This window comes from Phalacrocorax aristotelis, chromosome 18, assembly GCF_949628215.1.
Source record: "Phalacrocorax aristotelis chromosome 18, bGulAri2.1, whole genome shotgun sequence".
In the NCBI taxonomy this organism is placed as follows: Eukaryota; Metazoa; Chordata; class Aves; order Suliformes; family Phalacrocoracidae; genus Phalacrocorax; species Phalacrocorax aristotelis.
Genome location: NC_134293.1, coordinates 371,869 through 389,600, shown reverse-complemented (window position 1 = coordinate 389,600; position 17,732 = coordinate 371,869). Strand labels below are relative to the sequence as shown.

Sequence of the window (17,732 nt, the reverse complement as noted above, 5' to 3'; positions counted from 1 at the left end):
TTCAAATATTTTATCTGCACTATGTTTTGTTCCTGAGCAGCAGCAGATCAGGGCACAGGACAGCACTTCTCTCAGATGAGCACGTTGCAGCAAGGTCTGCCAGCCACCCCACAGAGCGGGTCCATCAAGACACGTCTCACAGGTCTCGTCCAGCACTGGAGCTCCAGGAGAGCTGGGCTCATTTTCCAGGCCTGCCTTACTGCGTGAGCTTGAGCAAGCCATCTGCCTTCTGCTTTTTATTTTTGACAGGAACTAAGATGCTTTCGCTTTTTAAGAGTGACGCCCAGAAGCAGCCTCCTCTACTCGGTATGGATGGGATTTAGCACAATGAAGAGCCGTGGGCCCTACTGCATTTCAGGAAACTCATCTCTCCTTTGGGTGATGCATCCACCTTCCCATAGCAGAGATGCCACCACAGTGACCCCAAGGCATTTACTTTCCAGATGACCCCTGCAAGACCCGGTGGGCAGCAACCTACCCACGCTGAGACCCACCTGCCACCCTGCCATGCATTTTGGCAAGGTAGAGCCCCTACATTGCCAAAACAACGTGGAAGCGGTCGCTTGACAGCCAGTGCTGAGTATGGAGATGTACCTTGGTAAGGAAGAACTGACCGCCAGCACTGCGTCAGTGCAAACACCTGGGTAGGAAGCCACAACCTCTGGTCCTTCAAGCCCTCACTGGCAACGGCCGCTGGGTTTGTAAGCTGGTGGGCCGGTCCAGCTCTGAGTGTCTACTGCTTCTCGAACCAAAACACAGCAGAAATGAGGAATCATTTCAACTATCCACTAAAAAACAGGCATTGACTAATTCCTCGTATCTGTATCTCCACTAGCACTGAGGAAAACGCCTTCTGACCCCCAAGAACAGCCACACTCAGGGACTTGTCCACAGCCGCATCCAATGCCAAGTCCTCCTCCCACACAGCTAGCTGCATCTGGCATAAAGAATTTAATGAATTTCATGAAAACACATGTATCACTGGGGGTGAAAAGGCCGGCTGCCCATCAGTGGCAGTGTTCCCAGGGATTAATTGCGGTGCCACCAACCCAAACTGGCCCACACCTACAAAGAATTTGAAGCTGAAAATGAGATGGAAGTTCCCAGCGAAGAAAGCAAGCAATACAAGAAACATGCATAAAGGGGAAAGCATTTGGTGCTCTGGTCCTCTTCTTAGGGAAAACAAACCAGCTACAGGGATGAAATATAGGAGGGGACCCGAAGGGCAGGGGGTGCTGTCATGTGGAGCTGGGGAAAGTGAAACATAAAAGTTATTTATAAGGTGCCAGTAATAGGATGGTGCTATTTGGCCACATGGGAGTCTCAGCCTGGCTAAGTGACTCAAAAAAAAAAAGAGAATGGAAGTGTCAGGCACACAGCACAGGGCTGAGACAATCTTACTCACCATCATCTTGCAAAAAGCAGCCCTTCCAGATTCTCTTTTTATTTATAGCTTCGACTAATAACTTGTTATTTATTGAATATTGAATTATTCCGTCTCTACCCCCCAGCACCACTACCAACAACAGATGTGAAGCTTTAGTGGCTGCAGACAGACACTCGGGAGCGAGGTCTGCAAGGTGCAACTGTACAGCAGCGTGGGGTGGATATCGTAAAGAGCAGAGACGAGGGCTTGTAGCGGGTGACTCTGGTAAAAGGCACCGAGGCGCCCGTCTGCCGACCTGGCAGGGAGTCATGAGAGGTTTGCTCCCTTCCAGGAGCCAAGATCCAAGACACTGCTGCTCTTCCATGCGGGCACAAATGATGCTATAAGCCAGAACCTGGGCAGGACCAAGGAAGATTATAAAGCCCTGGGGGAGCAAGTGAAAAATATTGGTGCCCAAGTCTTCTCCTCCTCTGTTTTACCAGTTGGAGAAAAATGGGCAGCCGATAACAGATGAATAATGCAAATCAACTCTTGGCTACGCGGCTGGTGCCATCCGCGAGGGTTTTGGCTTTTATGACAACAGGACATTCCCCAGGAACCACAGCCTGTTAGGAGGGATGGACTCCACCTGTCTAGAAGGGGCGAGGGAATCTTTGGCAGCAGGCTGGCCAACCTGGTGAGGTGGGCTTTAAGCTGAAGGACTCGGGGGCGCAGGGGACAAAGTGGTAATGCTAATGCCATCACATCCAACGGGGGAATAAGCCAGGCCAACCAGAGCAGCAGGCCAGTCAGCCTCACCTCCATCCCTGGAAAGGTGATGGAGCAGTTCAGTCTGGAGGTCGTCTCCAGGCATGTAGAGGAAAAGAAGGTTATCAGAAGTTGTCAGCATGGATTCACCAAGGGGAGATCGTGTTTGACCAACCTGACAGCCTTCTGTGATGGCGTGACTGGCTGGGGAGATGAAGGGAGAGCAGTGGATGTTGTTCACCTCTGCTCAGCAAGGCTTTTCACACTGTCTCCCACAACACCCTCATAGACAAGCTTAGGGAGTGTGGGTTAGATGAGAGGACAGTGAGGTGGACAGAGAACTGGCTGAACAGCAGAGCCCAGAGGGTTGTGATCAACAGGGCAGAGCCTGGCTGGAGGCCTGTCACTAGTGGTGTTCCCCAGGGGTCTGTGCTGGGGCCAGTCCTGGTCAACATATTTATCAATGCCCTTGGGCGAAGGCACAGAGCGTCCCCTCAGCGAGTTCCCTGACGATGCCGAGCGGGGAGGGGTGGCCGATACACCTGAAGGCTGTGCTGGCACCCAGCAAGACCTGGCCAGGCTGGAGAGCTGGGCCCAGGGGAGCCTCGGGGAATTCAACACGACCAAGTGCCAGGTCCTGCCCCTGGGGAGGAACAACCCCCCGCACCAGCACAGGCTGGGGGGGACCTGCTGGAGAGCGGCTCTGCTGAGAAGGCCCTGGGGGTGCTGGGGGGCAGCGAGGTGACCCTGAGCCAGCACCGGGCCCTTGGGGCCAAGGGGGCCAGCGGTGTCCTGGGGTGCATGGAAAGGCGTGTGGGCAGCAGGGCGAGGGAGGTTCTCCTCCCCCTCTGCTCTGCCCCAGTGAGGCCACATCTGGGGGGCTGCGTCCAGTTCTGGGCCCCCCAGTGCAAGAAGGGCAGGGAACCGCTGGAGCAAGGCCAGCGCAGAGCTGCCAAGGGGATCAGGGGCTGGAGCATCTCCCTTGTGAGGAAAGGCTGAGAGACCTGGGCTTGTTCAGCCTGTAGAAGAGAAGGCTGAGGGGGGATCTCATCAATGCCTATAAATATCTGAAGGGCGGGTGTCAGGAGGATGGGGCCAGGCTCTTTTCAGTGGTGCCCAACGGCAGGACAAGGGGCAATGGGCACAAGCTGGAACACGGGAGGTTCCACCTGAACATGAGGACAAACCCCTTCCCTGTGCGGGTGCCAGAGCAGGGGCACAGGCTGCCCAGAGAGGCTGTGGGGTCCCTTCCCTGGAGACATTCACACCCCGCCTGGACGCGGCCCTGTGCCCCTGCTCTGGGTGTGCCTGCTCCAGCAGGGGGTGGGATGGGGTGAGCTCCAGGGGTCCCTGCCAGCCCCCACCAGTCTGGGACTCTGTGAACATTTTGCAGTTCTGTGGAATTTGTCACGTGAGGAGATCAGAGCATCTCACGAAGGCAAACTGCACTTATCATCCACAACCACATGTCCTTACATTTAGAAGTGATGCATTTAAAAGGAAGGCATCACACAGAGGCATTATCTCCCTCCCAGAGCTGAGCAGAGCAGCTCAGTGAGATGTTGAGCCCTGCAGATGTGAGAACAGAATCCATCTCAAACCTGCACTACAGCCAAGGCACCGCAGCTCCCAGCCTTGCAGAATAAATGCAGGTTTTACCCATCAAGTAGAAGTGCCGGAGGGTTGGATATAGCTGCTGTTGTAGGAAATCAGACAATCAACACAGCAGTAAGAAAGCAGCTGTACGTGGTCTAAAAGTTTTTAAAAAAGGAAAAAAGATAATCACAGGCCTGAGTAACCTCCCTTTGTACAAGTACACATGGATAAACACCAGGCAGAAAAACATAAATACAATCCATGAGCTTCAGCTATCAGGAATTCATGATCCCTGTCAGACCCAGGGCACAGACAGGGACAGAAACCTGTGGCTGAGGGTGGGGACTGTCCCCTAAATCCTGGCAACACTTCGCAATTCATTCAGCTCCGGGGTGCATTAAAAGCCCCAAGACAACTGTCCCTCAGCTGATGTCCCTGAGCTTGGCAGCTCCAGGGTCACAGTCTGCAGCTCACTACTGACAGCCACACATGCAATTTGTCAATAATTTACATTAAAAAGCTCCCTTTCTCCTGCCCCCGGTGTTTTAATACAGCAAATCCAAGGCAATAACACCTGGGCGCCCTGCAATAGATTGGAGCCTGTCCTGAGCTCAGAGATGCTCCAGCCCCAAAGAACCACGTGGGAAGGCACATCATTTGTACGTGCTGATGCTCGGTGACTTCAGACAGGCTGAAAATGATCATCTTCACTTAAAAAAAGTCGATTCCATCTCAGACACTGGCTGTAGCAGTCAGAGGGTGCAATTACAGCTCATGTCACAAACAAGGTGGCAAGCCTTCAGCATACTGGTTTCCTTGCTATTTTTAGGGGCATCGCCACAGCACTGAGTTAACACTGGCTTTGCCGACGCATTGGCTGCATGCCATTTGGTAAAAAAGAGCCAAGGCGGTTAAAATAACCACACGTGTAGGGCAGCTCTCCCTTGCTGGGAGCACCAAAAAAGCCCCAAAACAACAAATCCAAACGGCCACAAAACCCAACCAGCCAACGCACCCACTGACAGCAAACACACCGAGTTTGAAAAATAAAGAGGCTGAACCCAATTAGGATCTATCCCACAGCTTCTGCCCAGTCGGCACTTAAAAAAAAATTTAATCTCAGCATTGAGATCTAGAGCTAAGACGAATGCGTGTGCTGTGCTCCCCAGGAGCAGCACTGTGACAGCCAGGCCAGCCCACCAAGGCTGCTCCAGCCTGGTTGGGTTTAATTAGGCTGGGAAAACTCATTCCTTTGTTCAAGACCTTCTTCCTCCTCCTGTATTCCGGCACCGCATGGACCCGCGGGCGACCGCACAGAACCAGGTGGGTTCAGGAGCTCAGGCTCCTTTGCAAGAGATAAAAAAGGGAGAGACAGAAATCGTGCAGATAATGTAGGGCAGGAAGATCCTCAAAGTAAACTCCCACTCTTTCAGGGAGAGAAACGCCTCTCCTAAGAGCACTGTGGATGTTACCTTTCTAGTCTGGTAGAGCTCAACATTAGGATTAAGAAAACACCAAGTAAAGCCTGGATTTGGCCCATGGTCATATGGCACTGCTGGCAAACACCATGCACTAGTGAAGGAGCTGGTTTTGGGGCTTGGTAGAAGTAATCCCGCCCACACAGCTCGCAGCTGGGATTTTTGGGGATCAAACTGGGCTTAGTATTTTGCCGCTTCCCTTTAAGCATCTCAAAAGTCCGATAATTATCTCTTAAGTTAAAATTAAAATGTAGAACCAATAAATCGGAGAATTTCTCCTTCTCTTGTCTGGGACAGCCTGCATTTTTCACATGAAGTATTCCCTCCTGGTACACATTTTTTATGCACAGATGTCTTTCTCAGCTGCTCCCTAAATCTCTCTGCCACACCAGCATTGTCTCTTTTCCACCACATATAATATTTTAAAGACACTCAAAGCTGAAACTTGTTCGAGGCCAAGTGATGAGCTCATCTGCAATTTAATAACTTAACACCAGTTCACGCTGTCAGCAGCGTATCACAGATCTCTAGCTTCGGAGAAAACGCCCAGCATCTGGCTCGAGTCACTTGGGGGTTTTTTCAGCACATTCCCTTTTCCCAGGGGATCTTTACCTGGATAGCAAGTGCAATTTTCAATAAGTAGGGTATAGGGGTTTAAAAGGATGGTCTTTATGAGCCAGGCAGGACCACGGCTTTCTTGGTGGAGGCTGGAGGGGTGTTTTTCCAGTGTGCACCCAAAGCCCTGCACCTTGCTGAGATGGTTTGGGAAGGTTTGCACACGCACGGCAGGAGGAGAGGAACATCTCTGCGTCCCCGAGCAGCCCTGAATCCTGACCCCCAAGAGGCAGCCGGCACGAACGCCCAACTCAAGCAGGATTTGGGATTGACGACACAAAACAAGCAGAGAAAGTCAGGAACGCAGAGTGACTGAAAACAACCCAAAGGCCACAAGTGGATCAAAAAGCACCAGGGCAGCAGCTGCCAACCCTGACGTTCGGCAGCTCCCTGAAACCTGAGCTGCTGCCCTGAGCCTGTCTTACCAAACTGTGCCTAACTGCTGAGCACACCAGCTAGTGTCTTGCCTTGCCCGGCAAGACTAGGGAGTAAGGACAGGAGATCACTTTAGGACTAAGTAGAAAAGCAAGCGTCTTGCTCGCTGCATTTTGCTGTGCATCCTGCCTACCATCACTGTACCCTTCCTGCAATTTATCTGACTTGTTTCCAGCTTGAGGAGGCCAAGAGAGAGCCAAACCGCCCACCAGCGCTTGGGTACGGCTCATCCGCTGGAAGGAAAGCGTCCGGCCACCAAGTAGCTGCATTCAGCCTCCGCAGGAGGACTGTTCTGCAAATGCAGCAATGCAAAGCTATTAGGTAAAAAACAAAAACAACACCCAACCAAACAAAAAAACACCAACACCCAAACCAAATCAAACAAAAAAAACCCAAACAAAAAAAACTGTGAAGGACTTCAAACTTTAGATCAAAGAACTCCCCCAGAAAAACATCATGCCTCCCTCTATGGCAGCCAGCGATAGAAACTTCCCAGCTACGGCCATGAAAGGCACAAGAGAACCCAATTATTTTGGAAAAACACCAAGACAAGTGACAGCCCAGGCACCGCCAGCCCCGCAGAGCTGCTGCTGTGCCAGCCGCTCTCCTCAACCTGCGTCCCTTCAGCAAGTATCAGCCACAGAAACAGCCCTTCCACCCAAAAACCAGCCCGAACTAAGAGCTCACCATGGCTTCCCCTGGCCAGCAGTACCCAAGCAATGCTGCCTACCCAGTGAAAAAGGAAAACTAAATGCAAGCAAGGCACTTGCGTGCTGTACCCCCAGCTTATCTTTCCTTAGCGCCAGGTAAAACAACTTGTTATTCCCCTTCTGCTGCCTGTCAAAAACTGCAGCACAACAGCAGCTAACAGTTGAGCAACCAGCTTTTGAAGCTCCAAGTTGTTTCCATGAGACACAGCACCATGTAATACTCCCCTAAGCCACAAGGAGCCATAAACAATGGAATTCAAGCCCGGTTTTGCTTATTAAGCTATTTATCACTGCAAACTGAATTGAAATCAGGGGAGAATTCAGCAGGTCCACGTGAGAAGTCATACGAGAAAGCAGGTTATCCTGTTAGTGCTTCCATTAACACGAAGAGAATGCAGTTACAGGCTGCCCAAACGAGGTTGCTCTGTACAACATCACCCCGAGCTCCCGCAATCTTGACTGCTCATAAACATCCTGAGCGCTGCTCTTTTGGCCAGCACCTCTTCCAAAACTGTTTCTTATGTCCACCAATAGCCAGGGCAGCATAATGACTTTCCAAGCGGAGAGGCTGGTATTATACACACGGGTCAGGCATGAAGGAAGAGAGGGATTAATATCGTGTGCGATCAACCACCTGCAGCAAGTTATCTGGGGAAAATGATTTCACGAGGTGAGCGTTAGCAATGCAGTGAGGAAGGTCAGCGCTGAGAGACGGGCACGTGAGGTGTGACTCGACGGCAAGCATCGCATGGGCTGCTCAAAGGCGACAGGCGGGTTTGCTTGTAGAGGCCATATTTAGCTGCTCAGCCCCCATGCCTTGGGAAGCACCCCCTTGAAAACAAGCAAACAAAATGTATCTTGCCTTTGATCTTTAGGGTGTTTGACTCCAGCACAAACCCTCTGACGCCTGGTTGGCTCACGAGGTTACTAAGCCACCAGAACTTGATATTTATGGATTTGCCAGCTGCAATTGGCCACGGCTGGCCACAGCGTCCAGGAGCAGCCTCCACCTGTTCTGCATGTGATGAGCCCTCTGGCATTTGCTTCACAGCTAATAAGTTTGGTGCTGCTTTACTCTCCGATGAGATAAGACCAAGCAATGTGGAAGAGCACTGCTGGAAAGTTTTATCTGCCTGGCGCGTTCACTGCAGCCCAACGGCTCTGGTCACCCACGTACACCCTGTGTAAGCCACGCGTTTACCCACCGCAATAGGTGTTTTGCACATGCTATGAACAACTTAATTCTTAACTGGGTATCCTCAGGAAACAAGGCTGAGATAATCACGCTGTCCATCCATCATCATCTCCTCTTACCCAAACAGCTTCTTAACACAGGCACCGATTTTCATGGGTTGAGAGAGGAGTAAAGCATCTGAAAGGTAATGACGTTCCAACAGCTTTTGGGAAAAAGCAGACCTCAGCAATGCAAAGATGCTCGAGCCTGCACCTTCAAAGCGGGCAGGCAGCATTTAGCAGCCACACGTGGCTTGGCTGTGACGGGGCAGCAAGTGGTGGGACCAGTACGTCTGGGTGGGGCATCGCAGAAAGCACCTGGGAACCCCCAAACAAATCAGCGGCTGCTCCTGCAAATTTCTATGTCTAATCCACCAGAATGGTGCAAAACCAGAGTTTAAATATGTGGGATACTTTCTGTTTAAGAGAGTAAATATTGGTTTGGAACCAACGACTGCTCATTTAAACCTCAAGTGAGGGAGCAGTTAGAGAAGAGAGTCAATGTTTTGGGGACAAAGTAAACACTTCCCTGGCAGATTGACTCAAATAATAAACGGTGGCAGCTTGAACCCCCTCCAGGAGACTGGAATTATAGAAACTCACAGAGACAGATTAATGGGCAGAGATATGATGCCGCCATCCAGACAATAAACAACTGCGAATAAGATATTTGCAGAAGAATGAGCTGCATTTATTTTAAACTGCGAGGCAAATGCAATTACCCCAACTGGAGTTTGGCCAGACCACAGTTAACAGAGTTCAGGAAAGTGCCTGCCGATATTTAATGAGAACAGATAGCCTCGGCTACTCATCCTGTCTTGATTTACGGAGCCAGTGGGATCCCAGTATAGAAAAAGCTTAGAAACACTAGTTGGGACAGGTGAGTCCACGATTTGCTTTGAACAATCCAAACAATTTAGATCCATCACTGCCTTTAAACACAAGTGTTTGTCTTAAGCTCACAAAATATTATTCATTCACCTCTTCTGAACCAGCAGGAGCTGCCCACATCCTGGTTTCCCACCCAAGCTGGTGCGCCAGCCCCCAGCCAGGATCCTGCTGGCCACACAGAGCCTGCACCAGATGGCTTCTGGTGCGACTTGTCACTTCTCCCTCCCGCTCCCCAGATGGATGGGTGACAGCAGCAACCTCCCAGCAATGCTCCCCTGCCAGGCTCAGCCCTAAGGTGCAAGGGCCTCTTTTGCTCTGCACCAAAATGCTCCCAAGGAGAGCGATCCCCCAAGGTCTTCCTCCTGCAAAGGGAAGATGGGGGCAGAAAAAGCTGCAGGTCTAAGGGCAAGTCGTGGAGGAGGCTGTGAGCAAACACACCAGTCTCTCCAGTTTGCCAACAGCTGAGTGCAAACACTGAAGGGCCACTCTCACGGCCTCCTCACCTCCTGCTCGCCAGCTCCACCCAAAGCCCGCCACATTACATGGCTAAAATCCAAAGAAAAAGGTTAATGCATCAACCCTGCAAGACACCCACCCTATTATCTCTGCTCTTGCTGCTGAAAGTCTCACTAACAACTCTTCAGTGAAGCATTAAAAGGAAATATGACCAATTTAACCAAGCATCTGCCATTTCCGTCCTTGGGCGTCTGCTAAAAGAGCTTGCTGGAGCAACCCAGATGCCAACTGGAGTGTCCAAACCACATCTGCAGATGCAAGAAATGAAAGTGAAAAGAAGCGCATGAAAAGTGAAAGAAGCAGAACTTGAATTTATCATTCCTTTTGCTCTGTGACCAGTACCCCTCTCTGTTAAAGGCAGTAGGGGTTGCACAGCGACCCCTGCCCCAGCGTGGGCCAGTGGCTGATCCCCAGGACGAAGGCTACACACCAGCACCAGCCTTGAGCGGCTCTGACTGCACCTCTTCTCCCTGCCAACACCTATGAAAAAACCCACCTATTTTCCCTTGCAAAAGTCTCTGAGATCTCGTTTGAAAAATGGACTTACAGGACAGGATGCATCTCATCTCCTGTCAGGTAAGGATCCAGACTTATCACCTAATCTCAGTCTACTGTCAATTCATATGAAGAGGGTGATTCATCCTATCCTAAGGCAGCCGGGCTGAGTCAGTCTCTGGATGTGGCTGTCTCTATCAGTTATCCACCAAGAAAAGCCCCTCTAATTAGCTTATCCTAGACATTTAATGTTTAGGCAACTGGAGCTGGAAAATCCCACTCGTACAGTTCTCGCCTTTGCTGCACAGCAAGCACAGAGCTCTCACGCCTTCTGTACCCGCTCTGCCAGCCAAAGAACAGCCCCATCTGTTCTGCAGCTGATCACTCATCAATACTGGTTACATTTTTAAGTTTTGCTTTAGGCCCCCACTGTTTCGTTGGAAGTAACCAGGAGTTCAGACAACTCGTGTCCTTGGAAGGTGACAGTAGATGCCTGCTGGGCACCGACGACTATTATTTGTTCATGCAGATAATGTACTGTGTTGTGTTCACACGCGCTCAGTACACACACAGTCTTTATAGTAAGTATTTGTGGGAACAAAAGAAAAAGGCAGAACCGAGATCTTTGCAGAAAAGGGGAAGAGATTTCCAAATAGAGGACAACACCGTCAGATGGGGTGGATTCACTCGTCTTCATAATTTCCACTGCCTGTTAGAGACCACCCCGGTGTCTGGGCACACGGTAAGTGAACGATTCCCGACACGAGCAGCATTCGCAGTGACACACCTTTCCCTGTTTGAAATTACAGACGAGTCTCCCGCACACGCCACAATTGATGAGAGCTCCCAGAGCAACACCAAAAGCAACACTACAAGCACCTCACGCGATCTGCTCATTATCCCCCACCTGCACCTACTGCATTTCATTAACAGCAACAAGCCGAACACCCCTGTAAATATCTCTGCTAAGGGATATGCTAAGAAGAGAGTCCAAAAATCTTGACTCAGATGGTCTGACATTAATAATGAATCAAACAGGCAACAAGGCTTGAGCAACTGTGCTGTCTGTCCATCCTTCCACCTCCCTGGCCTCCCCCAGGTAACTCTGTGTGTCAGCCACTCTCATTGAACTATGGAAAAGGGGCGGAAGACTCACAGGGAGCTCAGGTCATGTAAGTTTTGGGGAATCAGTGTCAAGGGAAGGAAGAGACCCCAGTAAGGGAAGGACCTGGACTTGCCTGTGGGGCCCCCTGCATGGCAGCAGACGGATGGACAGGAGGACAGACAGCCTGCAGCTGATCCAGATGGTCCACAGCTGCTGTCAGGGCCGCCCAGGCGGGACCTCAAGCAGAACACTGGGACCAGCTGGGTTTTCCCAGAGCCGAGCTTTGGCTGATGTGATGGACAGCCAAGATGAGCCTGCGGAAAATGCAGCCTCACCTGGCCCTGCACTGGGGAGCACCCGCTTTTCTAACAGAAGGAGAACCAGAGTCCCCACCTCTCGCTCGTCCCTGCTCTAGCCTGGCCACCTCCTCCAAACTGCCCTCACTTCACAGATGAACACAACACAGCACGAGCTGCCTGGCTCTGGCATTAATTCTGCTGAACCAGTGTCCACTTAGTGGAAAGCAGGATTTACTGCCTTGGCCCACCTGAGCCCCATCTCCTGCTTCCAGCAGCTGCCACCGCGAGAGATTTCAGGAGGAGGTCAGCATGGGTCTCCAGCTGATGTACAGCAGCGCACGCCTGCCCGCCGGGTGAAAGTCCTCTCTGAGCACAGCAAAATCAGCTGCTCCCAGGAGAAGGCAAGCCCAACACAGCCAAGCACCGAAGGAATTGCAAGTCACGGCTGAAAATTCGCATTTGCTTTTCTACCTGTTCAAAATGCTGCTTTCTGAACATCTCCCCTCCTCAGCCAGGAGAGCTGCTGCAATCCAATGACAGAAAAAGAAATCCATAATTTCGGGGGATCAATCAGGTCTGTGTTAGCAGTGCTGCCAAAAATGCTGGGATGGGGATTACCCACACCTATCTGATACGGGGGTTTTGTTTTGAGGCACAGCTCTGCCAAGCAGCCAGCACGCAGGCGGCCGCGTGAGCCGCCGGGAAACACTCCCACATCATCCCCGAGCACTGAGGTTCCCAGGCACATCACACTCACATTAAACCTGCAGCGTTGATAATGATGTTACCGTATCACCGGGAAACCTCCCGGACCACCCAGCGCCCAAAAGAAATCAATCCGTCACTGCACACACAATAAGAGGTTGCAATCCAATAACTGCTATCTAAAACCTGGTTTCACTTCCAAGCCCTGGGTTGATTATTATTGCATTAGCTACGGAGGGACGTATTGTTACCACTCAATGAATGCTAAGCTCTACTTCAAAGGGACTGAATTTCGGCAGTGGAAGACTATACAAATGCTTTGACAATCGCTTTGGGATCCTTCAAAGCAGATAGGTGCTAGAATAAAACCTAAGATCTTACTGATACAGGCACTAGTAAAAATAAGCATCAATGATTCCTCAACACAGCTCTTTTCCAGAGTAGGTTATTTAAGTGACTTAATTTAAGACATATTTAAGACAAATATTCAATTAATTCTTTAAACCGGCTGCCATGGAATGATGTAGATGTTACAGAAAGATCATTTAAATGAACAAATTGCAGCTGACTCCAATAAAAACATGTCAAGCCTCTTTTTTTTGTGCCATTTACGGCACTGCAGAAGGCTGGGTGAGAGGAGAGCAGGAACAGAAATGGGTTCAGATAGACAATGACAAGGGAGGAGCCAGACACTGCAACATGCACCACCAGCACGACCCAAAGCACACCAAACACAGCTCCAACGCGCTGCTGCACTCCTGGGCTGCCATCAGTACCTCTGGAAAGCAAACACACAGCTGAACCAGAAGGCGAAATCTTTTGCTGTAGTCAAAACCATGCCCTGGTAGGGAAGACAGTGGGTGTGCTCCTCTCCCCTGTCAGCCTGAGCACCCCATCCTCTACATCGGCACCCACGGATGCGTCCCGCAGGAGGAGAACAGGGAGCGTGGGCACATCCCGCAATGCACGCAGCGCTGCTGCCCTTCCCCAAGCACCCCATGTTGGTCCTGCCGCTGCCCCGAGGCGTCACTCCTGACCCCATTCCTCCCAAAAACAGAGTTCACTCCTCTTCTCTCCCCCCACCCAAATGTGTGAGATGAACTACGCTGGCGGCTCCACGTCGGCCAGGCCCAGGCAACAACCACCTGAATGGGGCTGAAGGAGCAATACTGATTCCCTCATCCACAACAGGTCATCTCATCCCAGTCTCGCTTTGCAGGCACATGGACGCCTGAAGTTGGGGCATATCATTGGTTTTCTACCAGCAAGTAGAGTGGAGTTACTCTTTACAGCTACCTTGCTGCACTTAATACAAGAGTGGCTACATACCGTGGCAACGAGACACGTATTTTGCACCGTAAAACCTTAGAGGGAACAAGATACAGGTAGATTTTAGCTCAAAACAAGCGATGAGAAAATAGGGTTGAACTTAACATTGGAATAAAACCTCCCTCCCCTTTTCTGCATTAAGACTTACCCTGAGTTAACAACAGCCTATTCCACCCCAAAAATGAATCCTCTTTCTACACTTGGTACCTTCTCAACAGTTAAAAGAGGCTTCCAGCAAAGGAGCAAACCAAACAAATCCCACAGCACCAAGCTCATTTTCTTACCTAAGACAGAGCAACAGGAATGGAATAAAAATAAAGGTTTCCACAGCTTCCTACGTCTTGCCAAGAAGGCCAGCATTGCACAAGTAATTAATATGGACAACATGAATTTAAATTCTTTCATTTGCAAATCCAGCATCACAGTTAATCTCAAGCATGGACAAAGTCCATTAATAAAGCAGATTCATGTAATGGGATTCAAAGTAATGGCGAATCAATACATAACACACTTGTAGGCTAGAATAATCTATGCTTCGCATAATAATCACAGTAACTATAATGCTGTGTATTTATACTGAGGCGTATTCAAGACCAGCCCAGGCCACCTGACAAGCTTGGCGGGGTCTGTTTCCCCTGCAGCGGGATGCAGCCGGCGCTGGGAACGAATGGCTGCTGAAGTACCCAGCAAGGGAAGCAGATAAACACGTGCATGAAGCAGTTGCAGGAGGAAGAAGAAATCAGGGAGGATGCTATTTAACGCAGAAGGGTTGGCACTCCTAACCCCACCTGGAAAAAGGGAAGAGCATATATTATGTGTCATTGTGTCCTTGTGACGATGATGATAAAACGCAATGGAGCGGAACGGAGGTGCACACCCATGGTCACACTCCGACGTGCTCCCAAAAGCCACTCGAGGGGCAGGGGTTGCCCGAGCAGCGCAGGGAAAGGACAAACTCCTCTGCAATCCCATTTCATGAATTAGACCTGGAGCTTGTGGCTCGTTTCTCTCCAGACACCCACAGCAGGCGGTTCAGGAGTAGTTTGACTGATCACCCGCCACACGCGCTTTTGCACAGGATCCCACCACGCTGGGCTGGCGAGCTACCCCCCGAATTACAGGAGAAAACAGACACGCTCTGAAAGCAGCCACCGAGCTCCAGCCTAGGGAAAGGCAGGGGTATCACCCACTTCTCCAATTAACTCCTAACCAAGCCCGTGAAATGCCTTTTTTGCAGGAGCCGTGCCTAAAAGCACGTGATGCCAAAGCGATATGAGGCTCGAGAGCTAAAGCTGCATCCAGGAAGGCACGGCAGGGCTGCGCAGCCGACACCCCCGAGGATGCCTGGCACCAACACCCACGCACACTGCTTTGCCTGTGATGCCCCAGCCGCTGCTGAGCCCCACATCTGCACAGACAGATACTGCAAAGGTGTCGGAGCTGGCACCTGAGAGGTAGAGCAGGAGCCATGGAGAGGTGCTGCCTGCTGTCCCCACCTCCTCCTCCTGCTTTCAGTAGGGTTGTTAAGTGACTTTCCAATTTTTCACAGGGGAAGGAGAAAATGGAAGCCTCCCTAAGTCTCACAAACGGTGGAGCTATTCTGGTTTTGGGAGGGGCTCCCAGTCCTGTTTGCTATCAGCAGCAGGAGTCAGGCCTCTCCACGTCACTTGCTGAATTGCTAAAGAGTCTTGGGCAAATAATTTCTCTTTTCTTCAGCTTCCCCAGCAGCATGATGCAGGAGAAAGACGGAAAAGCGACTAGATCTATAGTGGTGCAAAGGTGCCTGAAGACAAAGGCAGCTCCCTCCACATTTTGAAAAGCCTGGTCCCCAGCCCTGGGGCAGTGGGAGCTTACTGAATTAATCTTGACAACCACACTGCTTAATCCCGCCTGAACAAACCACAGAAACCAAGTCCCAGCAAGTTAAACTCGTGTCTCCAGACTCACACACTGCTGCCTCCTGCCCCAAACATCCACATTGCAACACCTTTAGTTGGGAGGCCACGGTTCTGCTCTCCTCCTTCTCCTTTGGGATATCTTATCTCATCCTTGCCAAGCTAGAAAACCACTTAAATACCTGATTAACTACAAGCACATGTTTAAGTCCCACTGAAGCCAAAGGGCTTTGATTATCAGAGCACTTAATACAAGTTTTTGCTAAGCAAAACTTCTCTGCCAGTGCCCTCTCCACCCAGGCTCTTCATGGCAGCACAGGGTATGGCTTGAGAAGCGATGGCCAGGACACAGCACAAACATCAGCTCACCAGAGCAAAATGCAGCTTAAGTGATCAGCGGAAGAGCATTTTGCACAAAATCAGGCAATTAGATCCCAGGAGATGCAGGCAATTTGCAGGCTGGGCTGGGCTGAGAAGTGCACTAACTTGCCAGCAAACATTTCCAGTAAGTGCTGTTAAGATCCTCCTCTTCGTGCTGCAGAAGGTCTTCAGGGCTGCGAGGGATGTGACAGATTAACCCACACATGGCCAGAGACCCCCGCACTTGGCCAAGAAGAGAAAGTCGTCCAGGTTTCATTAGTGCTGCTGAGCAGACACATAAAATAAGCATCCTCTCTGCTGTGCCCTATGCCTGTTGCCCTGTTTGCAGGCTCTGGGTCCTCTACAAGGGGGAAGAGGAGCTCTCTGCACCCTCCAGACCCACAGCAGCACCCCGAAGCTAGGCAGGCTGGGGGGCGGCAGGGAGAAGCACGCAAATCCCCTCCTGCCTGCCTGGGAGCTGCCTCCTGCTTGGACAGGCAGCAGTAGATCTCGTTCAGCACAGAGTTGTCGAAGTCCCCCACACTGTCCCCTCCCCCTAATTAAAAACAAGAATTTTTCTGCTTTGTTGACAGTCACTCTCGTTGATATTTCATTTCCCAGCGAAGATGCCGGCAGCGTGCACCAGATGAACGCGGGACAACCTAGGCAGAAAACGTACAAAGCTTCTGCAAAGGAAATCCAGCCTGTGAAGGATTTGTGGCGGTGCAATGCCCGGCAGATGACAGCCGACACTTGTACATGATGCTAACCACACCTTCAGCTCACTTTGCAGGAGGCAACTTAATGGAAAACCTGCCGCTTCCACTGCTGAGTCACACCAGAGCTCGTGCACCTCCAGCTGATGCAATGCAGGTTTCAGCGCAGGCTTTTGCTTCTCGTCGCTCCCAACCTGATTAGGAGTCCCCTTCCACCCAGCCCCGCCGCTGGGGTCCGAGGCGAGGACCAGAAGGACCACCACTCAGCCCCAGCCCAAGGCAGGAAGCAGCTCTAGAAGAGGTTTGCACTGGAGATCCCAATTTCTGTGTCAGCTCCTGGTGTGGGTTTTCACACCCACGGAAGCAGAGCTGAGCTCCGTGCCCTGGCGCCCAGGACAAAAGCCTGGACTTGCACAGTTGGTTCTCACAAGCCTAGCACAGGCAGAGAGGCCAAGGTACAAGAACAACGCAGGGCTGGCAGCAAGCGGCGGCTCACGGCGCTCCTCTGAGCTGCACCAAGTGAGGTCCGCAGCGCCCTGCATGCCACCGTGCCTTCTCCTCCTCTGCCTCTCCCGAACAGCCGGCTCCACACACAGGGCTCCCTCCTTAGGAAGGTAGAGCCTGTGCACCAAAGGGTCACTGTTAGCACAGAACAGGCACCGCTGACTCAACCATCAGACACCCCGCCTGGAAACAGCCACAGCAGGAGCACTGAGGGATGGCAGTGCCCGACAGGCTCCAGGGGTTTCCTTCTCGGAGAGCGTCACTGAGGGACAAAAGAATCATAGAATCGTTAAGGTTGGAAAAGACCCTTAAGATCATCGAGTCCAACCGCTAACCTATCACTGCCAAGTCCACCACTAAACTATACCCTCAAGCACCACGTCTGCCCTTCTTTTAAATACCTCCAGGGATGAAGACTCCACCACCTCCCTGGGCAGCCTGTGCCAATGCCTGACAACCCTTTCGGTGAAGAAGTTTTTCCTAATATCCAACCTAAACCTCCCCTGACACAGCTTGGGGCCGTTTCCTCTCGCCCTGTCACTGGTGACCTGGGAGCAGAGACCAGCCCCCCCCCCACTCCAGCCCCTCTCAGGCAGCTGCAGAGAGCGAGAAGGGCTCCCCTCAGCCTCCCCTTCTCCAGGCTAAACCCCCCCAGCTCCCTCAGCCGCCCCCCAGCACACTTGTGCTCCAGACCCTGCCCCAGCCCCGCTGCCCTT

General features: G+C 51.4%; 1 protein-coding gene across 1 annotated transcript in view; it reads right to left on the bottom strand.

Moving 5' to 3' along the window:
- The window catches only part of LRRC75A (leucine rich repeat containing 75A), a 94,858-nt gene that overhangs the window by 60,366 nt on the left and 16,760 nt on the right, over nucleotides 1-17,732 (bottom strand). The gene's annotated exons all lie outside the window — the stretch shown is intronic.